Here is an 18139-nt window from a genome sequence, read left to right as displayed (position 1 = left end):
GCTAGATCCACGTGAGGCAAAGCAAATCCACGGATCAAATCCAACAAAACTTCATCACACTAACAAATCACAAAAAAAAATTGGGGCTATTTTTGGTGGGGATTTTCAAAATTGGGGAAAAACACAACAAAATCATGCTAGAAAACAAGGGGTTGGGGCTCCAAATACGTGATCAATGTGGCTCATGATACCAAGATGATGTAGGGTAGAACCCTAGATGCCCGATCTTTCATGATTGGAGGGATCCTATGAAGAACACAGAGAACATGAGGGGGAAAACGAGGGGAAACACAAGAGAAATCACTCAACCAACAAGATCCGATCACACATATGCTAGATCCTCGAAACACAAAGAGTGATACATAATTCAAGGTCAACAAAGGACGATATAAAAGGTCTTCTCCGTGAGGAGGTCTTGAAGGGTCTTCCCGTGATGGGGTCTTGAATCCGCTTGGGGGATCTTCTCCAACAAGGTTGTGAGCTCCGAGGAGAAGTAACCAAGTGGATGAGCAAAGCTCTATCTAAAATATGAGCTATCATAAAGCCGACCCTTGAAAGAGGGAGGAGGAGGTCTATTTTTATAGTCTTAGTGGACGAAAGGGTAAGCGGGCTTCGGCCCAACACGGGGGCGGACATACAGGCGTCGGATGTTCGGCAGTCACTGGTCGTCCGAAGGTCGGACGTCTGATGTTTTGGCTCTGTTCAGGATTGGTCGGTCGTCCGATCGGGGTCGGTCGTCTGGTCGGGGTCAGCCGTCCGGTCCGTCGGTTGTCCGGAGGCTTCCATACTTCCGATGTTTTGGTTCGAACATGGTGATGTCGATCGTCCGGTGGAGCTCAGTCGTCCGGGCGCTAGGAGTCGTCAGGCGTCCGGTCGGCGTCGGCTGTCCGACCGCTGGAGTGTGCGTGGGATGGGACTCGGCTGGCCGGTTGGAGCCTCCAGGCGTCGGACGTCCGAGAGACGTCGGTCCTCTGATGACTAGGAGGTTCAATCAGTCCTTCTTCTTGTCCCTTCAACTTGGTGTTCTCTCCGTCGTGTTCGTTGGGTGCAGTTGATCCGTGGCCTCCCTCCAAATACCTGATCACACATAGGGTCTCCACATGAGGTAGTAGCCATGTCTCATAAGTAGAAAGTGAAAGTTCAGAGAAGAGCGAGTTCACCTTATCTTCGATAGCCTTTGCTCGAGCTCTTGTTATTGGTCCAAGTGGTGTCATGGGAGATGTAGGTACGTCCATGGGGATGATCGTGGGATGCTCCGCATCACCTTGCCTTTACTTACATGTGCAATGTCTTACTTTCCGCTGCTATACTCTTAGAATTGCATGTGTAGGGTGTTGCTTGACTTGTCATAATTACTAAAATCTGCCTACAACTAAAATTGAGAAAAAGTTAAGTTTTATTTGGTCAAGTAGTCTAATCCCCCCTCTAGACATACTTTTGAAACTACAAGTGGTATCAGAGCTTTGGTCCCCGTAAGCCTTGGTTCCATTGTTTTGGTCACCATGGCCTTAGTTTCACAAGCTAGGAGACTATGGCGTCTAGTGAGGGTAACCATCACCGTAGAGGTCCATATTTTAATGGTACAAATTTTGCTAGTTGGAAGCATAAGATGAAAATGCATATTCTTGGTCACAACCCCATTATTTGGGTTGTTGTTCATATTGGCTTACAATATGAATTCTTTGAAGATGGTAGAGAACCAGATCATGAAGCGGCCGCGGAAGAATTGAAGATGTTGCAATACAATGCTCAATCTTGCGATATTCTCTTCAATGGTTTGTGCCCCGAAGAATTCAACAAAATCATCTACCTTTAGAATGCAAAGGAAATTTGGGATACTTTCATTGATATGCACGAAGGTACTGAGTCCGTCAAGGAATCCAAGTTGGATGTGCTTCAAAGTCAACTTGACAAGTTCAAGATGAAGGATGGTGAAGGAGTCGCTAAAATGTACTCTAGGCTTTGTCTCATCACAAATGAGATTGTCAGCTTAGGAAGTGAAGAGATGACTGACAAGTTCATCATCAAGAAAATTCTTAAAGCCTTGGATGGTAAATATGATACCATGTGAACTTTGATCCAAATGATGCCCAATTACAAAGATCTCAAGCCCACGGAAGTCATTGGAAGAATTGTTGCTCATGTAATGTCACTCAAGGATAAAGAGGAGCTCCACAACAAGTCAAGTGGTGCATACAAAGCTTCAAGTGATGCTCCTACAACATCAAGTGACAAGCTAGTATCCAATGATGAATTAAGTTTAATGGTGAAAAACTTGAACAAATTCTACAGGAGTCGAAGCAAAGATAGAAGCTCCAAGTCAAGGTCCTACAATGAGAAAAGATCTTCTAGTCATGATCATAATTGCTACAATTGTGGAAGACCCGGACACCACTCCAATGAGTTTATGACACCTTACAAGAAAAGAGAAGACTCGCCTAAAGGGAGATGTAGAAGAGATGAATCACCTCATAGCACTATAGGAATCAGGCACTTTGCCATCTGCCATCGCGGACGGAAAATGCATGCTTGGCGGACGGCAAAGTCCTTTGCTGTCAGCCAGCAGACGGCCCCACGTCCGGCTGAATGAAGTACGGCAAAGGGCTGCTTTGCCGTCTGCTTTAATAAGGCAGACGACAAAGAATTTTGCCGTCAGCCATCCAGAGCAAGCAGATGGCAAAGACGTGGACGGTAGAGGATAGGGTTAGGTCTGATAGGTGGCTAACGGCGTGTTGTGCCATCTGCTGGCAGACGATAAAGAAGCAAAGGTCTTTGCCTTCTGCCAGCAGACGACAAAGTGTCCAAATAGGCCAGCCCAGGTAGCTGCCACGTGGCAGCTGTGCCATCTGCTGGAACACGGCAAATAAGAAAAGGTCTTTGCTGTCTACCAGCAGACGACAAAGTGTCCAAATAGGCGAGCCCAGGTAGCTGCCACGTGGCAGTTGTGCCGTCTGCTGCGGACGACAAAGAAGCAAAGGTCTTTGCCATCTGCCATCAGACGACAAAGTGTCTAAATAGGCCAGCCCAGGTGCCCACATGTTGCACAAGTAGCTGCCACGTGGTAGCTTTGCCGTCCGCTGGCAAATGACAAAGTGCCTGTATTGCCCCTATTAATTCTGTTTTTTCTTAAATTCAATCAATTTCACACACACACACACACACACACACACACACACACACACACACACACACACACACATATATATATATAGGACAAATGTTTCCTACAAGCAGTGGTAGTTACCACCACTTGCGTTTTGTATGTTGTATGTAGTATCTGTCAAAATCAAGAGTATGTACGTGTAGTATGTAGTATATAATAATGATTAGGTAGTATATATACTAATTTTTAGGTAGTATATACCATGTTTCAAGTATGCTCTTTTTTACATACAAATATGTATGTATTTCACAAATATAACAAAAATTATGGGCTCATATGCAATTTTTTCATGTAACTTGTTTTGAAACATCTTATATATATTATATGAATATATTTAAAATAATAAAGTAGTATATATAGTACCACATGGTAGTATATGAGACATGTGGGGTAACTACCACCGGGTGGTAGGATGGATTTTCCCTATATATATATATATAGGATGGATTTTCCCTATATACATAGAACATGGATTTGCTATCAACATCAACTAGGGTGTGTGCTATCAGAACCGTTGATGCTCATCGAGATCTGCACTTTTTGTAGATAAGGTTCTGAATTTCGGAATTGTTGATTTTCGTCATGACCGAAGAGGAAAGTTCTGAATGATACTTTATGGTGGTGTACATCCTGTTTGGAAACCTAGCGGTTGACATGTCAGTCCATTTGAGGGCGATAGGAGCGGCTCCTTTCATGTGTGGCAGAGGGCGACAGGAACCATTTTCTGTAAACAATTCTAGGGTCCACTTTAAGTCGTTTTTAGCAAAAGTTCCTTGCTGCGATGCCCTCGTGCTGATGTTGAAAGCTGCCACTTTTGGTATTGGTCAACTCAGTATGCAAGGTTCGGCACCGTTTGGACGACTCTTTTTATGTGGCAGCAGGGAAAGTCCCGTTCAATCCAGCCCCGCAAAAAACAAAGGTGAGTAATTGTCTACGACCGTGCACGGTGCCGTCCAACTGCACCTGCCCTATGAACCCCACCGTCCATCCGAAAGGATTTTTAGTCATAGACAATTGAAAGCGTCTTCCAACTGCGTTGACCCAGTACCAACGTCAGGGCTGCAAGCAGGGCAAGCCACCACGCCAGGGTTGTTCCAACTTAAAGCGTGTCGTCGGTGTTCCAGCCATTCAGAGCAGTGGGCAGCAGGTAATTACCTTGCATCTGTCGGATTTTTTTCTTATCAGAGGTGAAGACTGTTTTGCTAAGTACTAGATCTTCGTGCATTAAAACTTGCCATTTTCTTCCAGCTCTATGTACACGGTTCAAAACCGTTTGCACGTGAATCAAGTGCCCCTTGATGGTCTCTTTTTATGCATTGGCGGTAGCCGTCCAGCTACGTAGTAATCACAAAACGCCACTGGCCATCTGCATGCAATAATTGACGCCACGGTCCGCTACTCTCTTTGCATACATTAAGTATCTCTCCCCACCGGTGCCCCTGCGCTCCACTAACGACGCTGTTCAGCTACAGTTTTGTCGGCATGGAATGGTCCGGAGATGGCCGTGCAAGCAATGGAAGCCAGAGTCTCCCCGCGAGAGTTGATGGAATGGGAGACGTGCTTGCAGGAGCCATCGTCCTTGTTGCCGTCGACGTTGACCCCCTCCGTGTTGCAGCGAGTCACAACAACAGCGGGAAACAGGTATTTTCTCTGTTTTATCGACAGTTTGTGTTTGAAGTGAAAAAAAATTCTATGTTGAGTAATAGGCTTTTTATTTTTCTTGGTGGTTCTGTCTTTGGGTCACCCATGGAAGAAATGACTACATAAGAAGGCATGGAATGCAACATGCACATTAGGGTCACTCCCTAAGGTACGGGTCAGATGAACCTATATATGCATGCATTTCGTCAGTTTCTAGTGTTTGCTGAATGTTTATAGCTCTGAAAATAAGAGAATGCGTGGCACTTCTTTTGTTCTTTGAGTGTCGTGACGAACTACAACTACATCACTCATCATTTCCTACATTATACATATATGTTCAATTGGATCTTGAGAAAAAAGGCATCATTTATCGATTTTGTTGCGTTTCCTATGTAGTAAGCTTGTGATTTATGTTAGTTGTTGAGTGAGCAAACCATGTTCGTACAGTACAAGGAGAGGAAACCTCCATCTCCAAGACGTACTGTCTTTTCTCCTCGTCAAGCGAAGCAATCAAACCGTAAAGCTTCTTAACGCTGCACCTCGATCTAATGGCGGGCGCCTTCCCATTAGGCTGGTTCTGATCTTCTTCGTCTATCTCTGACTCCGCAACGCCACCTCCTGCAGGGAAACCAATACTCTCTTCTTCTTCTGATTCCGATGATGCATCGTCAATCTGTCCACGTGCGCTCGGCCCCGAAGCTGGGATCCCGTAGCCATCGATCCCTTCATCAAAAAATGCCAACCTAAAAGAAGTCAATTTTTCAGAAGAAGCACACTCAACATTACATATACGGGATGCCTTTGCAAAAATCCTGGTTGCATGGTGCACTGGAGAAAACATGATTTCAGTATCGAGGATGCTATAGGCCATGCGCACATACATGGGTGTACATGATCGATCGATACATAAAAATCGTGCAAACCGATGGATGAGTTTTAGAAATAATGCACACATGACCCATGGTGGAACGGAAGTACTATGATATTGAATCATTGATTGAGATGGCACTGCCCCTCGCCGCAGGATCGCTGCAGCAGCTAGGACTAGATTCGTCGAGTTGTTTTATCAAACACTTCAGAGGGGAGAAGTACATTAGGAGGGTGCTTGGATATAAGGGACTATTTTTAGTCTGATTAAAAATAGTCTTTTTTAGAGGCTAAAGTTCCAAGCACCCCTGACTAAAGAGAGGCTAGGACTAGTCTTGAGGCTAAAATCTTTTAGTCATGGGAAACCTACTAAAATATGTATTAGCTCTCTCTCTCCTCATTTAATTCCTCTCCTTAGTTTTGGATTGGAGGGTTTGGAGGATAATAAATGCTCAATAACTAGATTTTAGTCTCTTTAGTACTTGGATCCAAGCATGGGTGAGACTAGCAAGTTTTAGTCCCACTACTTTTAGTCATGGGACTAAAACGTATCCAAGCATGCTCTAGATCAAATGCTGCTGCCCTTTAGAGTCTGCGTGACTCTGATCATGGGCCGCCCCCTCTGTCTGCGCGATGACGTACAAGGGAGAACCGACAAAAAAGGGCCAGTAGACCTCTGAACCCAGGATTGCATGAGACACGAGAGTTGCTTTTTTTCGGGGCGCGAGCATTTGACTTTTTCCACGGTAAAAACATTGTTTTTTCTACCCGCTCCTCCCTGTAAATAGTCTTGGGGCTGAATAGGGCTTTAGGGCATCTCTAACATTGACCCGTAAATTTTCTCCCCGCGTCCGTCCGTAGACAGAGGGTTCCGTTTGATTCGTTAGTTGTGATAAGAAAAGGTTGTGTGTTATATCCGCATAAGTAGGAATGCTTCTCATTCGAAATCAAGAATGTGTCGTGTTGTTGTCTGTATGGTTGTACTTTTTTCCTATTCACACACTGTCCACTTGTGTGCGATGGAGAGAAAAGGTTTGTTTGCATGAAAACAGAGATCCTTCTGTCGAGTACGAAAGGTTCTAACCTTGCCGTATGAGGTTTCTCATTCACTAGTACGAGAAGTCCCCCACCCTCCCCGCCTCCCCGGTGCACAACGCAAAGTTTTTTTTTTGCAAAAATTGAAATGAGGTTCTATGACTGTTTGCATGTTTCTACCCTTTTTCCATGCACACACTATCCAATGGTGTGCGATGGAGGGAAAATGTTCGCCTGCATAAAAAGAGGGATCCTTCTGATGAGTACGAAAGGTTCTTCCCTTGCCATCTGAGGGTTCTCGTTCACCAATAAGAGAGACCCCCGCCCCCCGGACCCGGGGTGCAATAGGCCCCTGGTCTACGATATATAGAAGGGTTCTCGGTCCATAAATAAGGGTGCCTACTGCAAGTGTGTGGGTGGTTCTCATAATGCATAACAAAGGTCCTATGATTGGCACATTACATCAGAAAATTACTTCTCCCCAATTAAACTTGCACCCGCATGGAAGAGCATCTATTTACCACGTCAAGTTTATAAAATAGTTTGTAAGCATAAAATGGATGTTCCTTGCAATGCACCAATGCACCAATGCGGTGATACGTTATCGAGCGGTGTGTGATTGAGAAGGGTTCGCATGCACAAAATGATGGAACCCTCCTGTCGAGCGTGAAAGGTTCAAACAATGTCACAGAAGGGTTCTCATTCATTAATAAAATGGTTCCTATCACTTTCTGACCGAGTGCCCTGGTTTCACGGCTTTAGTTTAACCATGGGTGTTGCACCTTGTCAGGCTGTAGCGAGCAGCAGGCCATGTGTTTGACGCATTTAGTTTAACCAAGTAGTAGTAGTTCCCGCTTCTCGGCGGGGAGCTGCCCAAGCACACATCAGCCTTGGGTAAGAAACGGTGCCATGCTAGAAACCAACACAACCCACACCATCGATGGAGAATGTGTGCTCCCCCATGTCATTTACCTCCTACCGAAACAACCGTCGTTCATGCCCCACTGCGTTATTGAGCGCACACATGCCATGATCGGACGAGGAGAATCGCCTCCGAGCCACCGCTCTCGTGATCACCGCGCCCTGGGTCGACCCAAACGCAGGGAAGGAAGCCACCCTCGCCGAATTCGCCAATATCCAGAGCGGCCGTTGTGTGTCCATCCTTTCCGTGCAGAACTTCCTCGTCCGTTTCATGAAGTTATGATTATCTAATATTCCCTCCGTCCCATAATATAAAAGTGTTTTTAATACTAGTGTAAAAAACGGTCTTATATTATGGGACGGAGAGACTTTGTAGCTAATGTATTTTTTAGTATTCTCTATTCACATTTTTACTATGCAGAAACTTTTCGTTTATGTAGCTTAAAGTGAAATACTTTACTTAGTAAGCTAGGTCTATTAGGCTGGTAACACCGCAGTCAACAATCTTTGTGAGCTGCAGTAGAAGCCATCCAGCCAGCAGCTAAGCTTTCCATTTTCTCGGTAAGGAACTGACTTCTACTAGAGTGTAAAATTCAGAGTAAACAAATAGATCAAGTGCATCCACAATTCCTTAGTACAGTAGTAGTATGGAGAAAGGCAGGATCTGTATGGCGCCCACTTTATAACCAGTAATTCTAAAATAACAACCAAAATGGTTTTGCTTCTTCTTGTAGGAAACCACACCAAATGAATTAAAAGAGGGAATCAACTCTGAGAACAATGAAATTACCCGATAGAAAAAAATAGAACACTCTTGAACGAATTTTTAGCCAGCAAAAAGACGTGCATTCTTTTCTCACATTCCATCAAACAGTGTTTTTTTTAAAAGATATTCCATCAAACAGTTAACGCGCAGTTTGAACTAGTGAACAAATCTCACGGGCTGCAGAGAGTAAGATTCAGTCAAAACTAATTCAGTTGGACCATAACAAATACACCAGTGCAGAAAAATGTAGAACATGTCGTGGGAGTTGAAGCTGCTGCTCCTACTACTCTGGCCGCTACAGCTTGACATTCCCTCTCCAAGACAACCAACTAAAAAGTCCGTTTCAAAAAAAACTAAATAATCATAGGGGAGAAGCAAGAACAGCAGAAAAGAGGCAAGACCTCTGGCTGCTGCAGCTTGTCGTTCCCTCTTCAACACATGGCCTATCCACGGAACACCATTCCTGTGATTATCCACAATCCATTTCATTGTTTGTCTCATCTCATGCTCTCAACAACCAACACCAAAATATAATTTAACCATGCATTACCCACTAACACTTGCATGGAGATCCACTAAAGAAGGGAGGAGATTAAGAAAACGATTAAGGGAAAGCAAACAACTTTCCAAAGTCTAATGAACTCCCAAAATCACATCAAACAACAAAGAGTTCAAGCATTTGTTCAGAACGATCAGAAACCTGTGGATCAATTGAAGATTCAGAGCAAAAGCTTAAATTTAGAGCTCCAAACCTATGAAAGCAAAACGCTAAGCTAGCAAGAAAAATCAGGCTCAAGTTATGTTTGGTGCCGCCTCCGTCTCGAATTTCCTCGTGTGTGGCCTTGTCTTCCTCCTCACGACCCTAGTTCTGCGCATGGCGAGCACAAGGCAGCATCGTCATGATTCTTGGTGAAGCATGGCGAGCTCCATGCAGAAGCTTGGGACACCAGGCCACATCTACGGCTAGTCACCTGCATCACCGTATCCAAAATGCATTACACAGGAAACCAAACCAAAAAAACACTGATTAGGGGCAGGCCAGGGTAAAATTCAGAACAACAACATTACATTCAGAGGGCCGTAGTTAGGAACACAAAAGTTAAAATATACAATAGCACACAAACTAGAAAGAATTGAATTCGTTCAACGTCCTGGTAAGTAATCTATAAAAATTAGTACTCCCTCCGTTCGTTTTTATAAGGCGTTTCAGACAGCTGGGTTTGAACTGTTTAGTGCACTGTCTGAATTTGCTAAAACGTCTTATATAAGTGAACAGAGGGAGTAGTAATCTGGCTACAACTACTTTTGCAGCTTGACCTATCCAGCCCGAACAACAACAAAATCACACGTCCACCAACAATCAAAGGGAAGAAGCAAGAAGTTCGAGCACAAAAAGACAGGCCTTTTCTCAATGCCTCCAAGTTGGAGTCGCGGAGTAGCTGTGGACCAGGAGGAGGCCGTGAGAGGCCAGCAGGAAGCAGTACAGGTCGTGCACACTGTCGACCCTCCCGGGTAAGCCCGCGACAGGCCCCGCGTCTCCCGCCAGTGGGAAGAGACGGCCACAACATCCAACACTACGGCAGCCCGGGGCCCCGGTATCCCCGGATCAAGCTTGGCGAGGTTGATGCCGATATCGACGTCCCCGTCTCCCTGGATCTCGCCGATATTTGTGCGGCAGAAGAGGGAGGGAGCCTGTTGGGTAGCATGATGAGGAGATGTGGAGCACCGAGATGAGGGTGGGAGAGGGTTGGGGCTGTGCGACTCACCGGGATGGTAGAGGTGGCTTGCTGTGGAGGGGAAGGGTGGGAGGGTTGGGGGCGGCGGGATCTGGACGGGATGGAGAACAAGCGAGAGAGAATGATAGGGTGGATAAACGAGCAAGAGAGAGACGGGGTGGATAAAGTTACGCACCGATCATGTACATGGGCGATGGGCCGACGGTTCTACAGAACCTTACCTCCGGCTGCAATCACGGGCCCATCACTGCCAAACCTGCCGTCCTGCCAGCCTAGTACTGCGCGCGACAGGGCTGGACGCAGGGTGAGTGGTGCTTAAAAGAAGAAAAATGCAAAGAGGGAAAGGTGAGGGAGCAGATCCCAACACATTTAGGCGTCCGTGACTGCAATGTCTCTGACGAAACTTTATATCTTTGATTTTTCCTATATATATATATTCATTTTAAAATACTTTCAATAACATACATATCCCTTCCATATGGATATGTGTAACGCCCCAGATACAACTTTCCATATTCATAACTCCAACTCTTGCCTTTTCCGGAGATGCTATATGATATTTCCTTCGTGGTTGGGTTTTTGTCGTTTGTTTTGCATTTTGTTCTTGTTATGCATCTCGTCTCATGTCATCATCTGCATTTCATCTGCATGTTTTTCAAAACTTGCATCTGTTCGGGTTCCGCCGGTTCTCTCCGTTGTCCGTTCGGAGTCCAGACCACACTCGCACGCGCCCGCGGCACCTCCGAAATATTATTTTATAAGTGGCATAAAAATGTTCTCGGAATGGGTTGCAACTTGTCGTGCGGTCTTATTATAGTGTAGACAGAGCGCCTGCCAAGTTTCATCGCATTCGGAGTTGGTTTGACTGCCCAACCGTTAAATATATAACCGCGATATAGTCGGTATATTCGTCGGACGTTTCGGTCTCTGAAACAGTTGCCGGGCTGCATTTCTCCCCTCTTCTCTCAGCCCAAGCCCCTCTACACAGCCCACCAACCCCTCTCTTAGTCCCTCTCCGCTCCGAAAGCCCCCAAAACCCCGAACCCTAACCCCTCTTTCTATAAATAGCAGCCCCCTTGCCATTTTTGTCACCCCTAACCTCTCTCCTTGATTTCCGCGCCGTCCCAATCATCAGCCGCCGCCACCTCCCACCTTCTCCTTCGATTCCGGCGCCCTCCACCTCCACTGCGACACTTGGCGCACCCCGATTGGCCCAGCCACCACCATCCGGCGCCCTCCACCTCCACTGCGACACTTGGCGCACCCCGATTGGCCCAGCCACCACCATCCGGCGCCCCTGGCCACTCCCAAGCCTCCACGTCGCCTCCCCCTCAGCCTCCGCCGCCGCGGCCCGCCAGGAACCCAGATCGGGCCCTGGGAAGCCCATCTGGGCCCCGAGCTGCCTAGCTCCTGCGCCCGAGCCCCGTCCTTGTCGCCCTGCGCCCCGCGCCTGAGCGCCCTGGCTCTAGGATCCCGTGCGCCGCCCCTCCGCGTGCAACCACCCTGCCGAGCGTCACCGGCGACCAACTCCGGCGACCTCCGCCGCAGGTCACGCTGCCGCCCGGCCTCTCTCTCCCTTCCTCTTCTCCTTCCTCCCCTCACCAGCTCTCTCTCTCTCCCGCAGCGCCTCGCGCCACCGCCCGTCGCTGTAGTTCGTCGTCCGGCCCCGCCTCCGGCCAGATCCGGGCAGGAGCGCCCGGATCCCCCTATCCCCGTCGTCCGCCGACGCTCTGGACGCCGCCCGCTGCCGCCAAGGCCTCGTCGTCGGAGTCCCGTGCGCCGTCATGTTCGTTGAACGGTCCCGCTGGAGATGAGCGCCACGACCGCGTCGCCCTCCACCCACTTCAGCCCAGCGCGCCTCCAGATCCGCGCCAAGGCCCAGCGCCCCTTCCAGCCGGCCCGCTTGCCCCGCTGGCCTGCCCGGCCTCCTTCTTCCTCAACCGGGCCTTGGCCCAGGGTGAGCAGACCCCTCCCCCTCTCCTGTGCACTTTGGCCCGCCCAGATTCGGCCCAGTGTAGTTTTTTTTCAGATCTGCGAATTTGTCTTTTATCCAGTGCATGCATAATTACAGGAGGATGCCATTATTTTAAATTGCTCACAAGTAAATAACTGTGCATCGGATTAAAATGGTTTAAACATGTAAAATGCTCAGAAAATTGTGTAGATTAATAATATGCCACTTTCATCTATGTTAAAAATGTTTAACATGATGTTTGTGTTTATTTTGCATAATGCCATGCTAAAATGATTTAATTCATAACTAAATAACCGTAGCTCCATTTTAAATAAACTTTATATGTAAATGGGGTGGAAAAATGCCTAGATTAACATGGTGCACTTTATTTTCCTGTTTAACAACAATAAAATTGTGTTTAGGGCAGAACAGTACCGAATCTAAAATATGCATATGGGGATTTTCCGGACTTGTTGTTTGTTGCTTTTGGCCTCATTTAAACTTGCCTAAATAGTTAGTTTACTTATGTTTCACCTCTTGCCATGTTTAACAACATTTAATATTGTTGTGTACCTAAACGAGAGCGAACCAAATAACTCGTATGTGGTGTTTCGTCAATATGTAACTCGTTGCATATTGAGCTCCACTTAACTTGTAGTATTGTTTGTTGCACTTTGCCATGCCATGCCTCATTAAACCGGAGATGCATCATACTTGTTTGTGCATCATGCCATGTTTATGCTCGTGCATTTACCATGTTGTTTGTTTCTTTCCGGTGTTGCTTCTTAGTTCCGGTAATGTTGCAATCGTGAGGATTCGTTCGTCTACGCTTGGTTCGGTTTCATCCGTTCGTCTTCTTCATGGACTCGTTCTTCTTCTTAGCGGGATTTCAGGCAAGATGGCCGCTACCCTGGATCTCACTACTATCATTGCTATGCTAGTTGCTTCGTTCTATTGCTATGCTGCGTTACCTATCTTTTGCTCATCAAGCCTCCCAAATTGCCATGAACCTCTAACCTTTGACACCCTCCCTAGCAAACTGTTGCTTGGCTATGTTACCGCTTTTGCTCAGCCCCTCTTATAGCGTTGCTAGTTGCAGGTGAAGTTGAAGATTGCTCCACGGTGGACAGAATTATGTTTGGGATATCATAATATCTCTTATATTATTAATGCATCTATATACTTGGTAAAGGGTGGAAGGCTCGGCCTTATGCCTGGTGTTTTGTTCCACTCTTGCCGCCCTAGTTTCCGTCATACCGGTGTTATGTTCCCGGATTTTGCGTTCCTTACGCGGTCGGGTGATTTATGGGACCCCCTTGACAGTTCGTCTTGAATAAAACTCCTCCAACAAGGCCCAACATTGGTTTTACCATTTGCCTCACCACCACCTACTTTTCCCTTGGGAGTAATTAACCCAAGGGTCATCTTTATTACAGCACCCCCCCGGGCCAGTGCTTGTTTAAGTGTTGGTCCGAACTAGAGCCCTTTGCAGCGCCCCCTCAGGGAAACTTGAGGTCTGGTTTTAGTTGTACGGATTGCTCATCCGGTGTTGCCCTGAGAACGAGATATGTGCAGCTCCTATCGGGATTGTCGGCGCATCGGGCGGCTTTGCTGGTCTTGTTTTACCATTGTCGAAATGTCTTGTAAACCGGGATTCCGAGTCTGATCGGGTCTTCCTGGGAGAAGGTCTATTCCTTCGTTGATCGCGAGAGCTTGTCATGGGCTAAGTTGGGACACCCCTGCAGGGTATAAACTTTCGAAAGCCGTGCCTGCGGTTATAGGCAGATGGGAATTTGTTAATGTCCGATTGTAGATAACTTGACACCAGATCCGAATTAAAACGCATCAACCGCGTGTGTAGCCGTGATGGTCTCTTTTCGACGGAGTCCGGGAAGTGAACACGGTTTCTTGGGTTATGTTTGACGTAAGTAGGAGTTCAGGATCACCTCTTGATCATTACTAGTTGACGACCGTTCTGCTTGCTCTCTTCTCGCTCTTATTTGCGTATGTTAGCCACCATATCATGCTTAGTCGCTGCTGCAACCTCACCACTTTACCCCCTTCCTTTCCCTTTAAGCTTTGCTAGTCTTGATACCCATGGTAATGGGATTGCCGAGTCCTCGTGGATCACAGATTACTACAACAACAGTTGCAGGTACAGGTTATGCGATGTTCATGACGCGAGAGCGATGCTTGCTTGTCTTGGAGTTCTTCTTCTGCTTCTTCTTCGATCAGGGGATAGGTTCCAGGTCGGCAGCCTGGGCTAGCAGGGTGGATGTCGTTTGAGTTTCTGTTTGTGTTTCATCCGTAGCCGGATGATGCTCTTATGTATTGTGATGTTGTATTCGAGTGGCATTGTATGCCTTATGTATGTATCCCCATCTATTATGTAATGTTGATGTAATGATATCCACCTTGCAAAAGCGTTTCAATATGCGGGTCTATCCTTGGTGGGACCTTCGAGTTCCTTTTGGATAGGGTCGCATATTGGGCATGACAATATGATCATCCAACACATATATATACCAAATCAAAAGTCCATATCCAACATATATATAGCCAACATATCCAATAATTAAGCAAAAAGTCCATATACAATGGTTTCATCCATACATACATATATAGGTAGCAAGTTTCACACTGTTCATCCTACAAAATCAAAACAAAAAGGAAGGACAAGGAAAAGAGTAGACTTCATCAACGCAAGCTTTCATGATCTGAAGAAAATCTGCAAATTGGGAAAGAAGAAAGTTAGAAGAATAGGACTAGAAGAAGAACAAGACTAGAAGAAGAAGAAGAAGAAGAAGTAGAAGAAGAATTTTTCTTCTCTTTCTTTTTCTCCTCTTCTTTATCTTCTTCTTCTTCTAACTAAGGTAACCTAGGTAATTATGTCATTTCTTAGCTAACTAAGCATATTAAGTCATTTTGGAGGAAAAAAATGCCAAGTGTAGGTCATTTTATAGCTAACCTAGGTAAATAGGTCATTTTGGAGCTAAGTAAAGTTATTATGTCATTTTCGATGAAAATAAGCTAGGTATATGACATAAATAAGCTAGGTATATGTCCATTTTTGACCTAGGTATGCTAAGTATGTCATAAATGAACTAAATAAGCTAAGTATAGGCCCTCTTCAAGAATTCATCCGATTAACCAGTTAACTTGCCGATTAATCCCTAGTCATAGGGTCACCGAGTAGCCGAAAAACCGATAAATCAACCGATTAATTGATTAAATGGCCGATTAACTTGTCGATTAACCCATTAATCCCCTACTCGCCAGCCAACTGAGCAGCTACTAGTTAACGATTTCCTCAACAATGTATAGGTCATTATTGAGCTAACCTAGGTAGTTATGCCATTTTTAGCTAACTAAGCATATTAAGTCATTTTGGAGGAAAAATGGTAAGTGTAGGTCATTTTAGAGCTATCCTAGTTAAAATCATTCATTGGAGCTAAGTAAGGTTATTATGTCATTTTCGAGGAAAATAAGCGAAATATATGACAGTTTGGAGCTAAACCAAGGTTATTATGCCATTTTTTACCTAAGTAAGCTAATTAAGTCATAAATGAACTAGCTAAGCTAAGTATAGGTCATTATTGAGCTATCCTAGGTACTTATGCCATTTTTTAGCTAACTAAGCATATTAAGTCATTTTGGAGGAAAAATGCTAAGTATAGGTTATTTTATAGCTATCCTGGGTAAAATAGGTCATTTTAGAGCTAAGTAAGGTTATTATGTCATTTTCGAGGGAAATAAGCTAAGTATAGGTCATTTTGGAGCTAAATAGGTCCTTTCTTAAGCTAAGTATGCATTTGTTAAGGAAAACTCTTGGAAAAACTTATCATCATCACGGAGGTGAAGGACCGGTCGCGCTAGTGGCAGACGGAGAAGGATCGGTTGATGCTTATCGGGAGGCACGCTGCACCAAAGATAATTTGCAATCTCTCGTTAGGATGCAACTCAAATGTGAATACTAGTAACTAATGACCATCCAAATGAAACTCACCATGGTCGCCGAATTAATCTGGGGCATCGGCGGAGGGGTGTGACCGTTGCTCTGGCACATAGTCTGCACATTTGGTTCTCACGAGTCAGTCATATTAGTTAGTAATGAAACCAACATTACGTGCATGATTTGGCTAATATGCAGGAGAAACTTACCACCACGAGCTCGTATAGGGCCCGGTGAGACACGTTGTTTCGGTTCCTCTCCTCCTCCAACAACCTAGCCATCCTCTCATCCAGGTCCCTTTCCCTCTCCACCGACTGCCTGTTTGCCTTCGCCAGAAGCGCCTGGGTGTTCACTCTCTCTTTCTCAAGAACAACCTGCAACACAACTCCTCGTTAGCATTCTAATCATCGATGGCCGCACACACAATGTAATGGAGGAAAAAGGTATTTGAGTCCGTATAACTAACCTCGATGGCGAGCTCCATTGGTCGTGGACGAGGCCTTATCTCAGGATTGGAGCACGCCTGGCGCTTCTTGATCTCTGGGAGAGTGCTAGGACAACATATCAGTCCATCCCCAATGGCTATCGAGCCATGGGACCTCCCGCCACCAGATATCATCACCAGCTCTGGATCAAAAGGATTCTGGCTCAGGTTAAAGTCCTCCCCTTTCCCCGCCTTCCCCTCGGATCTGTACTTCACGAGCTTGTGGTGGGAGGAGATGTTGGTGAAGCTCTCTGGATGATCGAGGTCAGACTCAGAGAATGCCTTGTCCTTCTTGTACGGGGCAGTATGGGCAATGGTGTCGGTGTCAAAACCGGCGGATCTCGGGTAGGGGGTCCCGAACTGTGCGTCTAAGTCTAATGGTAACAGGAGGCAGGGGACACGATGTTTTACCCAGGTTTGGGCCCTCTCGATGGAGGTAATACCCTACTTCCCGCTTGATTGATCTTGATGATATGAGTATTACAAGAGTTGATCTACCACGAGATCGTAGAGGCTAAACCCTAGAAGCTAGCCTATGATTCTGATTGTTGTTGTCCTAGGGACTGAACCCTCCGGTTTATATAGACACTGGAGGGGGCTAGGGTTACAAAGAGTCGGTTACATAGAAGGAAATCTACATATCCGAATATCCAAGCTTGCCTTCCACGCAAAGGAGAGTCCCATCCAGACACGGGACGAAGTCTTCAATCTTGTATCTTCATAGTCCAACAGTCCGGCCAAAGTATATAGTCCGGCTATCCGAGGACCCCTTAATCCAGGATTCCCTCAGTAGCCCCTGAACCAGGCTTCAATGACGATGAGTCCCGCGTGCAGATTGTCTTCGACATTGCAAGGCGGGTTCCTTCTCCGAATACTCCATAGAAGATTTAGGACACAAGGATCGTGTCCGGCTCTACAAAACAAATTCCACATTCCACCACAGAGAGTATAATATTCCACAAATCTAAACTGTCGATAGCTTTCTACGACATCACCCATGGTCCGGTCTTTATTCGAACCATTTTAATAACCAGCCACTTCACGCGCAGCGAGGCGGTTTTATTCGCATGTCTTGTCAAGCAGAGATCGTGTCCCCCTTATCATGGGATTCTCATCAATACAGGTGTGGGTAACCCAATCGTGTTTGTTTAATATGACTCCTCGATTTGAGGCAAGTCCCAAACGGTCACGCGGGGGACGCTTGATATTCGTCCTCTTTATAAAGGGGGCCAAGGCCTGTCCTTTTCTTTCCACGCTCGATCCTTTCCCTCCCGCACCTCAAGTTCCAACACCCAAGGCTCAAGCTAAAGCACTTTGGCCTTTCGACCATGTCCGGATCCAGTCAAGGCCGGTGGATGGCCTCCTCCATCACAGAGGAGGACATCCGGAAGCTGAGGGAGGCCAGGTATCTCACCGCCGAGATTCCGCACAGGCTACCAGCTCAAGGGCAGGTCGTCCCCACTGCCGAACCCAACAAGAGCGCTGTTTTCATCTCCCACTTTCTTCGAGGGCTAGGTTTTAGCGTTGATCCCTTCGTAAGAGGGCTCATGTTCTACTACAGACTAGATTTACACAATCTAGCTCCGGATTCCGTCCTTCACACCTCGTCGTTTATCGCCG

At 46.2% G+C, this 18139-nt stretch overlaps 2 long non-coding RNA genes across 2 annotated transcripts; one reads left to right on the top strand and one right to left on the bottom strand.

Annotated features, from left to right (window-relative positions):
* The first annotated feature begins 4638 nt into the window (after positions 1-4638).
* Positions 4639-14290, top strand: LOC119363689. Its single transcript, XR_005174298.1, has 3 exons — positions 4639-4804; positions 4917-4973; positions 14233-14290. It is a non-coding gene; the product is annotated as an uncharacterized LOC119363689 (long non-coding RNA).
* On the bottom strand, positions 8920-10263 carry LOC119363688. Its single transcript, XR_005174297.1, has 2 exons — positions 10160-10263; positions 8920-10085 (listed from the first exon to the last, which is right to left on the bottom strand). It is a non-coding gene; the product is annotated as an uncharacterized LOC119363688 (long non-coding RNA).
* Positions 14291-18139: the final 3849 nt, after the last annotated feature.

Source organism: Triticum dicoccoides, chromosome 2B, assembly GCF_002162155.2.
Source record: "Triticum dicoccoides isolate Atlit2015 ecotype Zavitan chromosome 2B, WEW_v2.0, whole genome shotgun sequence".
Taxonomy (NCBI): Eukaryota; Viridiplantae; Streptophyta; class Magnoliopsida; order Poales; family Poaceae; genus Triticum; species Triticum dicoccoides.
The sequence above is the reverse complement of the archived record's forward strand: the minus strand, read 5'-3'. Positions and strand labels throughout refer to the sequence as shown.